Raw genomic sequence first — 11,310 nt, forward strand, 5'->3', positions numbered from 1 at the left:
TATGAGTTCTTTCTCTTTCTTCCTTGGTAAGTCTTGCCAAGGGTTTGTCAATTTTGTTGATCTTTTCAAAGAACCAGCTCCTTGTTCTATTAATTTTTTCTATAGTTTTTTTTTATCTCTATTTCATTTATTTCTGCTCTGATTTTTATTATCTCCTTTCTTCGGCTGGTTTTGGGTTTTCTTTGTTCTTCTTTTCCTAGTTCCTTAAGGAGTGAAGTTAAGTGGTTTACTTGGGCTCTCTCTTGTCTGTTCATATATGACTGAAGTGATATGAACTGCCCTCTTATCACCACTTTTGCTGCTTCCCATAGATTCTGATATGTCATATTGTCATTTTCATTTGTCTATATATATCTTTTGATCTCTGCACTTATTTCTTCTTTGACCCATTCATTTTTTAAAAGTATGTTCTTTAGTTTCCACATTTTCGTGGGATTTTTTCCTCTTTTTTGCAGTTGAATTCTAGTTTCAAGGCTTTATGATCAGAAAATATGCTTGGTACAACTTCAATTTTTCTGAATTTGCTGATGTTGTTTTTGTGGCCCAACATATGGTCAATTCTTGAGAATGATCCATGTACACTGGAGAAAAATGTATACTCAGTCACTTTCAGATGAAATGTCCTGTAGATGTCTATCATAACCAGGTGCTCTAGTGTTTTGTTTAAGGCCACTATATCTTTGTTGATTCTCTGTTTGGATGACCGATCTAGAGCCATCAGCGGTGTATTGAGATCTCCAAGTATGATTGTATTTTTGTCAGTTTTTTTTTCAAGGTCAATAAGTAGCTGTCATATATTTTGGTGCTCCTTGGTTTGGTGCATATATATTAAGAATTGTTATGTCTTCTTGATTCAGTGTCCCCTTAGCCATTATGAAATGGGCATTTTTGTCTCTGAGTAATTTTGCTGTCTTGTAATCAGCATTATCAGATATGAGTATTGCTATGCCTGCTTTTTTTTGGATGTTATTTGCTTGGAGTATTGTTTTCCAGCCTTTCACTTTGAATTTGTTTTTATCGTTGTTACTTAGATGAGTTTCTTGTAGGCAGCATACAGTTGGATTTTCTTTTTTAATCCATTCTTCTACTCTGTGCCTTTTTATTGGTGAGTTTAATCCATTTACATTTAGTGTATTTATTGACACTTGTGAGTTCCCTATTGCCATTTTATAGATTGCTTTCTGTTAGTTTTGTGTCTTGTTTGATACCTTTCTTTCATCTTTCTATCTTTTGTTTTTATTTGGTTGTATTCCATACATCTTTCCTCTGTTGCTATCTTTTTTATATCATGTGCTTCTCTGGTTTTTTTTCAATGGTGGTTACCTTTAAGTAATGAAAAGGGTTCCTACCCTGTTCATTGTAGTGCACTATTTTGTGAGTACTTTTGCACTCCATTGTCCTTTGCTACTGTTAATCTCCATCCTTTCCTCCCCCTTTCTTTTTGTTGTTGTCACAGTTTAAATTTGGTTTTATTGTGTTCTTCTTGGAGCTTTTACTTGTGGCTTTGTTTGTTTGTTTTTTGTTCTTTGTATCTGATTGGAGAACCCCCTTTAGAATTCCTGGAGTGGGGGTTTTCTGATGATAAATTCTCTCATCTTTTTTGTATCTGTGAATATTTTTTTTTTTTTTCATTTTTCTGAAGCTAGAAACAGGGAGAGACAGTCAGACAGACTCCCGCATGTGCCCGACCGGGATCCACCCAGCATGCCCACCAGGGGCGATGCTCTGCCCATCATGGGCGTCGCCATGTTGCGACCAGAGCCACTCTAGCGCCTGAGGCAGAGGCCACAGAGCCATCCCCAGCACCCGGGCCATCTTTGCTCCAATGGAGCCTTGGCTGCGGGAGGGGAAGAGAGAGACAGAGAGGAAGGCGCGGCGGAGGGGTGGAGAAGCAAATGGGCGCTTCTCCTGTGTGCCCTGGCCGGGAATCGAACCCGGGTCCTCCGCACGCTAGGCTGACGCTCTACCACTGAGCCAACCGGCCACGGCTGAATGTTTTTATTTCTCCTTCATATTTGAACGATAGCTTTGATGGGTATAGCATTCATGGCTGAAAGTTCCTCTCTTTCAGGACTTTAAATATTGGGGTCCACTCTCTTCTAGCTTGTAGAGTTTCTGTTGAGAAATAGGATGATAATCTAATGGGCCTTCCTTTATATGTTGTATTCTTCTTTTCCATGGCTGCCTTGAGAATTTTTTCTTTGCCTTTGTTTTGTGCCAATTTCATTATGATGTGCCTTGGAGTAGGTTTGTTGGGGTTAAGAAAACTCAGAGTTCTGTTTGCTTCTTGAATTTGAGGCTTTAGTTCTTTCCACAGGCTTGGAAAGTTCTCATCTATTATTTGTTTGAGTATGTTCTCCATTCCATTTTCTCTCTCTTCTCCCTCTGATATACCTATTCTTATGTTATTCTTTTTGATGGAGTCAGATAATTCCTGTAGGGCTATCTAATTTTTTTAAATTTTTGAGTCTCTTTCTTCTTCTCCCTGTTGTGCCTCAAGTTGTTTGTCTTCTATTTCACTAATCCTACCTTCTATCTAGCCTCTTCTATTAGCTAAGCTTGTTACCTCGTTCTTCAGCTCGTGAATTGAGTTTTTCATCTCTGTTTGATTTGTTTTTATAGTTTCAATTTCCTTGGAAATATATTCTTTGTGTTCATTGAGTTGTTTTCTGAGCTCCCTAAATTGCCTTTCTGTGTTTTCTTGTATATCTCTGAGTATTTTTAGGATTTCTATTTTAAATTCTCTGTCATTTAACTCCAAGTTTTCCAATATATTAAATTTTTTCTCCATAGATTTTTCCTCATCTATCTGTGATACCTCTCTTTCTTTTGTAATCGAATATTCATGATATTCGATTTTCTCTTCCTTAATGGCATCTGAGGGTGGTTTTGTTGATAGTATTAATGAGATTTAATAAAGAATAAAAAGTTAAAAAATAAAAATTAATAATCGAAGAGTCTTTTTTAAAAAAATAATTAAATAAAGAAAAATAAAATAAAATAAAAAAATTTAAAAAAAAGGAAATTATTCCCCTCCCCCTTATTTCCTCTCCTCTCTTCTCCCCTCTTTCTTGAGAAAATCTTGTGGTGAAGTGTGAGTTATATTGTACTAAATAGAACAAACAATGGCTGTACTGGAGGGCCTGAATTGGGGAGAAGTAATAAAGGGGAAAAAAAAAAAACCACACACACACAAAAAAAAACAACAGAAAAAAAGGGGGTATGGACCCAGAAAAAGCAAATAAGGAAAAAATTTGGGCCAAGAATAAAATGATTTGCTTTTAGATGTTTGTTGACTAAGAGTTATGATGAGAGGAATAAGAGGGAAACAGGAAAATGGGGGGATAAATTAAAAAATTACTGTTGTATTTAATGGAACAAGAACAGATAAAATGGAGAGCCAGGGATGGGAGCACTGCTGGTGAGTTAAAAATGTGAAGTAAAAAAACCCCAAAATCCACAAACATAAGTTTGAGTCCCAGATAAGATAATTTGTTTGTTATTGAGGTTTGAATGAGAGGAGACGTAAAGGAGAAAGGAAGAAACTAATATTAGGGAGAAAAGAAAGAGAGAGAGAGAAAAAAAAAAGAGGGTACCACTAAAAGAAGAAAAAAGAAAAAAGAGGAGAGAGAGAGTTAAGGGTTTTGGAGTGCAACCCTCATAGAGAGAAAGGAAGAGGAAAGAAAAGATAATGGGAGATGTAACACTTATGGGTAGTGTTGTTCAAGGAGAGGAGAAAGTAAGACCGGCAGAGAGTTAAACGACCAAATTGGAGGAGGAAAAAAAGAAAGAAAGAAAAATCAAGAATGAAGATAAGAGAAAGAAACGAACAAATATAATAAAATGGGATAGGTTATAAAGTCTGCCGATTATTCTTGATTTTGAGAGGTTATCTTCTTGCTTTTTCTTTTCTCTCCCTCTTCCTGGTTGGTGACTCTGTACCCTGGGTTCTGCCCCTTTGGCACGCTCAGGTAGAGGTTTGCAGTTGATAAGTCTCTATGGTGATGTCATGTATTGTGCTTCAGTCTCGTTGACAGTCGAGGCTCATTAGCATTTATAGGCTCCGACAGTGAGAGAGTCCATGTTCCTGGAGCCTCTCTCCTAGTCTTTCCTTCCTCAATTAGTAGCCTGATAACCCAGCTATGGGGTTGCTGCTGCCTCTGCCTGGATAGTTAGAGGTTCAAAGAGCTGGCCACTCCCCACTCTATTTCCACTCAGCCTAGGGCTCTGGGTAAGGCTCAGTCAGTCAGAGCTGCTAGCATAATCAAGCAGGGCTTCCACCCACTCAAAGACCTCTGGCTCTGCCACTCTGTCCGGTAACACGGATGGGCACCCACTCCTGGGGTGCTTGGAGGAAACTCTCGCTCACTATCTGCGCGCACAGACTAGGATATCAGTCCGGAAGTCTCACCCTCTGAGTGAAACCCCTGCCTGCAAGGAAAAGTTGCAGCATTGGAATTGGCTCTCGCTCCTTCCTTGTGCGCGGCTCCCTCAGGGCGCTGGGGCGGCCCGGAGATTCCGCTTTCAGCCCACACAAAGGCTCTGACTCTGCCTCTCTGTGGGATAACACGGGCGCCCACTCTCGGGGCTTTGGAAGGAATCTCTTGCCCACTATCTGCGCATGCCGACCAGGAGATCGGGGAAAATGGCTGCCCGACTTGTCTTTTTTTGTCTGGGTTTGGCTCGAGTCTTAGCTTTTATTGACTGGGTTGCCACAGGCACAGTTTTTCCTCGGCTTGGATCTCCGTGCCACAGCCTGGTTCGGCCATTTGTGCCACAGCCTGGATCTATTCACCCCCTTTACCCGCTTCAGTTTCTATATTGTCAGTTCCCAGTGAAAGCCGCCCAGTTAAGGTTAGTGAAGAAAGCGGAGCATTTCTTATTCCCTATTTCCTTCGGGGTTTGATTATATATTTAGCCTATTTTTCGCTCGACCATACCTTCGAGTGTATTGCGAAACATCTGGAGGCTCCAAGTATAGGTTTTTCTGTTTCTGGTTGAAGATCTTGTTGAGTTTTGGGGGAGATTTATCGGTATCGCTTACTACTGCGCCATTACGTCATCTCTCTCCTATCTGGTTTTCTTTGTGCCCCTCCCCCTCTCCCTTCACCTGTCCCTCCCTCTCCTCCCCCCTCCCTAACCACCACACTCTTGTCCATGACTCTTAGTCTCATTTTTATGTCCCACCTGTGTATGGAATCATGCACTTTTTAGTTTTTTCTGATTTACTTATTTCACTCCATATAATGTTATCAAGATCTATCCATTTTGTTGTAAATGATCCGATGTCATCATTTCTTATGGCTGAGTAGTATTCCATAGTGTATATGTGCCACATCTTCCTTTCCAGTCATCTATTGAAGGGCTTTTTGGTTCTTTCCATGTCTTGGCCACTGTGAACAATGTTACAATGAACATGGGGCTGTATTTGTCTTTATGTATGAATGTCTCTGAGTTTTGGGGGTAACTACCCAGCAAAATGTAAGGTAGTTACATTTTCAGTTTTTTGAGGAACCACCATACTTTCTTCCATAATGGTTGTATTACTTTACATTCCTATCAGCAGTGGATGGGGGTTTCTTTCTCTCCACAGCTTCTCCAACACTTGCTATTACCTGTCTTATTGTTAATAGCTAATCTAACAGGTGTGAGGTGGTATCTCATTGTAGTTTTAATTTGCATTTCTCTCATAACTAATGAAGATGAGCATCTTTTCATATATCTGTTGGCCATTTGTATTTCTTCCTGGGAGAAATGACTGTTCATGTCCTCTTTTCATTTTTTTATTGGATTGTTTGCTTGTTGTTGGGTTTTATGTGTTCTTTGTATATTTTGGATATTAAGCCCTTATCTGAGCTGTTGTTTGAAAATATCATTACCCATTTAGGTGACTGTCTATTTTGTTGTCAATTTCTCTTGCTGAGCAAAAACTTCTTAGTCTGATGCAGTTTCATTTATTTATCTTTGACTTCACTTCTCTTGCCTGTGGAGTCAAATTCATAAAATTCTCTTTAAAACTAAGGTCCATGAGTTTAGTACCTATGTTTTCTTCTATGTACTTTACTATTTCAGGTCTTATATTTAGGTCTTTGATCCATTTTGAATTATTTTTAGTATAAGAGGACAAACTGTAGTCAAGTTTCATTCTTTTGCATGTGGCTTTCCAGTTTTCCTAGCACCATTTGTTGAAGAGGCTTTCTTTTCTCCATTGTGTATTGTTGGCCCCTTTATCAAAAATTATTTGACTATATATATGTGGTTTTATTTCTGAACTTTCTATTCTGTTTCATTGGTCTGAGTATCTATTTTTTTGCCAATACCATGATTTTTTGATTGTCATGGCTCTATAATATAGTTTGAAGTTAATATATATTGTAATGCCCCCAGCTTTGTTCTTTTTCCTTAAAATTGCTTTGGCTATTTGGGATATTTTATAGTTCCATATAAATCTGATGATGTTTTGTTGCATTTCTTTAAAAAATGTCATTAGAATTTTGATGGGAATTGCATTAAATTTGTATATTGCTTTGAGTAATATGGTCATTTTGATTATATTTATTCTTCCTATCCAAGAACAAGGAATATTTTTCCATTTCATTGTATCTTTTTTGATTTTTCTTAACAATGTTTTGTAGTTTTTATTATATAGGTCCTTTACATTCTTTGTTATGTTTATTCTTAGGTATTTTATTTTTTTGTTGCAATCGTGAAGGGGATTATTATTATTTTTTAGTTCATTTTCCAATGTTTTGTTGTTGGCATATAGAAAGGCTCTGGACTTCTGTATATTAGTTTTGTATCCTGCAACCTTACTGTATTGGTTTATTGTTTCTAGTAATCTTTTTGTGGAGTCTTTGGGGTTTTCCATGTATAGGATTATATCATCTGCAAAAAGTGAAACCTTTACCTCTTCTTTTCCGATATGGATGCCTTTTATTTCTTTATCTTGTCTGATTGCTTTGGCCAGAACTTCTAGCACCATGTTAAATAAGAGTGGAGAGAGTGGAAAACCCTGTCTTGTTCCTGATTTAAGGGGGAAAGTCCTCAGTTTTATGCCATTTAATATGCTGTTAGCTGATGGTTTATCATATATGGCCTTTATCATGTTAAGATATTTTCACTCTATACTGATTTTGTTGAGTGTCTTAAACATAAAGCTGTGTTGTATTTTATCGAATGCCTTTTCTGCATCTATTGATAAGATCATGTGGTTTTTGTTCTTTGTTTTGTTGATATGGTGTATTTTATTAACCGTTTTACGTATGTTGAACCATCCTTGAGATTCTGGGATGAATCCCACTTGATCATGATGTATTATTTTTTTAATATGTTGTTGTATTTGATTTGCCAGTATTTTGTTTAGTATTTTAGCATCTGTACTCATTAGAGATATTGGTCTGTAGTTTTCTTTTTTTGTGCCATCCTTACCAGTTTTCGGTATGAGGGTTATGTTGGCCTCAGAAAATGTGTTTGGAAGTATTGCTTCTTCTTCAATTTTTTGGAAGACTTTCAGTAGAATAGGAACCAAGTCTTCTTTGAATGTTTAATAGAATTCACTAGTATAAGTGTCTGGGCCTGGACTTTTATTTTGGGGGAGGTTTTTAATAGATTTTCTATTTGCTCCCTGCTAATTGGTCTGTTTAGGCTTTCTGCTTCTTCATGACTCAGTCTAGGAAGGTTGTATTGTTCTAGGAATTTATGCATTTCTTCTAGATTATTGCATTTGGTGGCATATAGTTTTTCATATTATTCTACAATAATTATTTGTATATCTATGATGTCTCTCTTGATTTCTCCTCTTTCATTTTGGAATTTGTTTATATGAGCCCTTTCCCTTTTTTGCTTGGTGAGTCTTTCCAAGGGTTTGTCAATTTTGTTGATCTTTTCAAAGAACCTGCTCCATGTTTTACTAATTTTTTCTATAATTTTTCTGTCCTTTATTTTATTTATTTCTGTTCTGATTTTTATTATTTCCTTTATTCAGCTGGTTTTTGGCTGTCTTTGTTCTTCTTTTTCTAGTTCCTTAAGGTGTGAAGTTAAGTGGTATACTTGGGCTCTCTCTTGTTTTTTCATATAGGCCTGAAGTGATATGAACTTCTCTCTTGTTACTGCTTTTGCTGCATCCCAGAAATTCTGATATGTCATATTGTCATTTTCATTTGTCTGTATACATCTTTTGATCTCTGCGCTTATTTCTTCTTTGATCCACTAGTTTTTTTAAAAGTATGTTGTTTTGTTTCCACATTTTTATGGCGTTTCTTACCTATTTTTTGCAGTTGAATTCAAGTTTCAAAGCTTCATGATAAGAAAATATGCTTGGTATAATTTCAATTTTTCTAAATTTGCTGATGTTATTTTGGTGGCCCAACATATGGTCAATTCTTGAGAATGTTCCATGTACACTAGAGAGAAATGTATACTCTTTCACTTTGGGATGAAATATCCTATAGATGTCTATCATATCCAATTGCTCTAGTGTTTTGCTTAAGGCCACTATATCTTTATTGATTTTCTGTATGGATGAATGATCTAGAGCCATCAGCTGTGTATTGAGGTCTCCAAGTATGATTGTATTTTTGTCAGTTTTTGTTTTTAGGTCAATCAGTAGCTGTCTTATATATTTTGGTGCTCCTTAGTTTGGTGCATATATATTAAGAAGTGTTATGTCTTCTTGATTCAGTGTCCCCTTAATCATTATGAAATAACCATTTTTGTCTCTGATTATGTTTGCTGTCTTGTAGTCAACATTATTAGATATGAGTATTACTACATCTGGTTTTTTTTTGTTTTTTTTTTTTATGTTATTTGCTTGGAGTATTGTTTTCCAGCCTTTCACTTTGAATTTGTTTTTATCCTTGTTGCTTAGATGTATTTCTTGTAGGCGGCATACACTTGGATTTTCTTTTTTAATCTATTCTGCTACTCTGTGTCTTTTAATTGGTGAGTTTAATCCATTTACATTCAGTGTAATTATTGACATTTGAGTGTTCCCTATTGCCATTTTATAAATTGCTTTCTGTTAGTTTTGTATCTTGTTTGATTTTTCTTTTTTGTTTTTCTATTATTTGTTTTTGTTTGGTTGTAATCCGTACTTCTTTCCTCTGTTAATACCTTTTTTAAGTCATGTGCTTCTGTTGTGGTTTTTCAGGGGTGATTACCACTAAGTAATGAAAAAGGTACCTACCATGTTCATTGTAGTACACTATCTTATGAGTGCTTCTGCACTCCATCATCCTTTGCTACTGTTAATTTCCATCCTTTTCCCCCCCTTTTTTTGTTTTTGTTGTCACAGTTTAAATTTACTTTCATTGTGATCTTGGTGGAGATTTTACTTGTGGTTTTGTTTTGTTTTGTTCTTAATATCTGGTTGGAAAACCCCCTTTAGTAATTCCTGAAGTGGATGTTTTCCAATGATAAATTTCCTCATCTATTCTGTATCTGTGAATGTTTTTATTTCTCCTTCATATTTGAAGGGTACCTTTGATGGGTATAGTGTTCTTGGCTGGAAGTTCCTCTCTTTCAGACCTTGAAATATTGGAGTCCACTCTCTTCTAGCTTGTAGAGTTTCTGCTGAGAAATCCGATGATAATTTAATAGGCCTTCCTTTATATGTTGTATTCTTCTTTTCCCTGGTTGCCTTGAGAATTTTTTCTTTGTCGTTGGTTTGTGCCAATTTTATTATGATGTGCCTTAGAGTAGGTTTGTTGGGGTTAAGAAAATTCAGTGTTCTGTTTGCTTCTTGAATTTGGGGCTTTAGTTCTTTCCATAGACTTGGGACGTTCTCATCTATTATTTGTTTGAATATGTTATCCATTCCACTTTCTCTCTCTTCTTCTTCTGATATGCCTATTTTTCTTATGTTAGTCTTTTTGATGAAGTCACAAAATTCTTGTAGGGCTTTCTCATTTTTTTTAATTTTTGAGTTTCTCTTTTCTTCTCTCTGTTGTGCCTCAAGTTGCTTGTCTTCTATTCACTAATCTTATCTTCTATCTGGCCTGTTCTATTAGCTAAGCTTGTTACCTCATTTTTCAGTTCATGAATTGAGTTTTTTATATATGTTTGATTTGTTTTCATAGTTTCAATTTCCTTGGTAATATATTCTTTGTGTTCATTGAGTTGTTTTTTGAGCTCCCTAAATTGCCTTTCTGTGTTTTCTTGTATAGCTCTGAGTATTTTTAAGATTTCTATTTTAAAGTCTATCTCACTTAACTCCAAGGTTTTCAATCTATTAAATTTTTTCTCCATAGATTTTTTTCTCATCTATCTGTGCTACATCTCTGTCTTTTGTATCCATGATATTTGATTTCTTTTTCCTTAATGGCATCTTAATGAGGGTGGTTTTGTTAATAGCACTAATGAGAATTAATAAATAATAAAAAGTAAAAAAAATTATTACTTCTCTTTTTTCCCTCTTTCCTTTCATCCTTGAGAAAATACCATGAAAAACTGTGAATTATACTTTGCTAAATGGAACAAAAACTACCTATAACAGAGGGCCTGACTTGGGGAGAAGTGACAAAGGGGCAGAAAAGGAGGTAGGGACCCACAAAATGCAAAAAAGGAAAAAACTTGGATTAAGAACAAAATGATTTGCTTGTAAATAATGGTCAATTGAGAGATATAATGAAAGGGGTAAGAGGGAAACAAGAAAAAGAAAAAAAATACTGTTGTGTTAAGTGGAACAAAATTAGATAGAATGAAGAGCTGGAGTTTGGGGGAATGCTAATGAGTTAAACAGCGAAGTAAGAAGCACCCAAAATGCCACGAGAAAAAAATTGAGTCTCAAATAAAATAATTTGTTTGTGAGTGAGGATCAAATGAGAGGAAAATAAAGGAGAAAAGAAGAAACTAAGAGAGAGAGAGAAAAAACATAAAGCATAAAAAGAAAAGAAGAAAAAAGAAAATTAAAAAAAGAAGAGAGAGTTAAGGGTTTTGGAGTATAACCCTCATAGAGAGGAAGGAAGAAGAAAAAAATATTGGTAAATGTAACACTTGTGGGTAATGTAGTTCAAGATGAAGAGAAAAGAATAAGATAGGAAGAAAATAAAAGGATTAAGGTGGAAGAAAAAAATAATAATAAAGACAAGAAGATGAAAGAAACAAAAAAAAGTCAAAAAAATTAAAAAGTCTGTGGATTTTTCTTGATTTTGAGAGGTTATTGTCTTCCTTTTTCTTTCCTCTCCCTCTTCCTGGTTGATGGCTCTGTATCCCAGGCTCTGCTCCTGTGGCATGCTTAGGTAGAGATTTGCAGTTGATGAGTCTCTATAGCAATGTCATGTACTAGGATTCAGTCTTGTTGGTAGTTGGGGC

This window comes from Saccopteryx leptura, chromosome 5, assembly GCF_036850995.1.
Source record: "Saccopteryx leptura isolate mSacLep1 chromosome 5, mSacLep1_pri_phased_curated, whole genome shotgun sequence".
Taxonomy (NCBI): domain Eukaryota; kingdom Metazoa; phylum Chordata; class Mammalia; order Chiroptera; family Emballonuridae; genus Saccopteryx; species Saccopteryx leptura.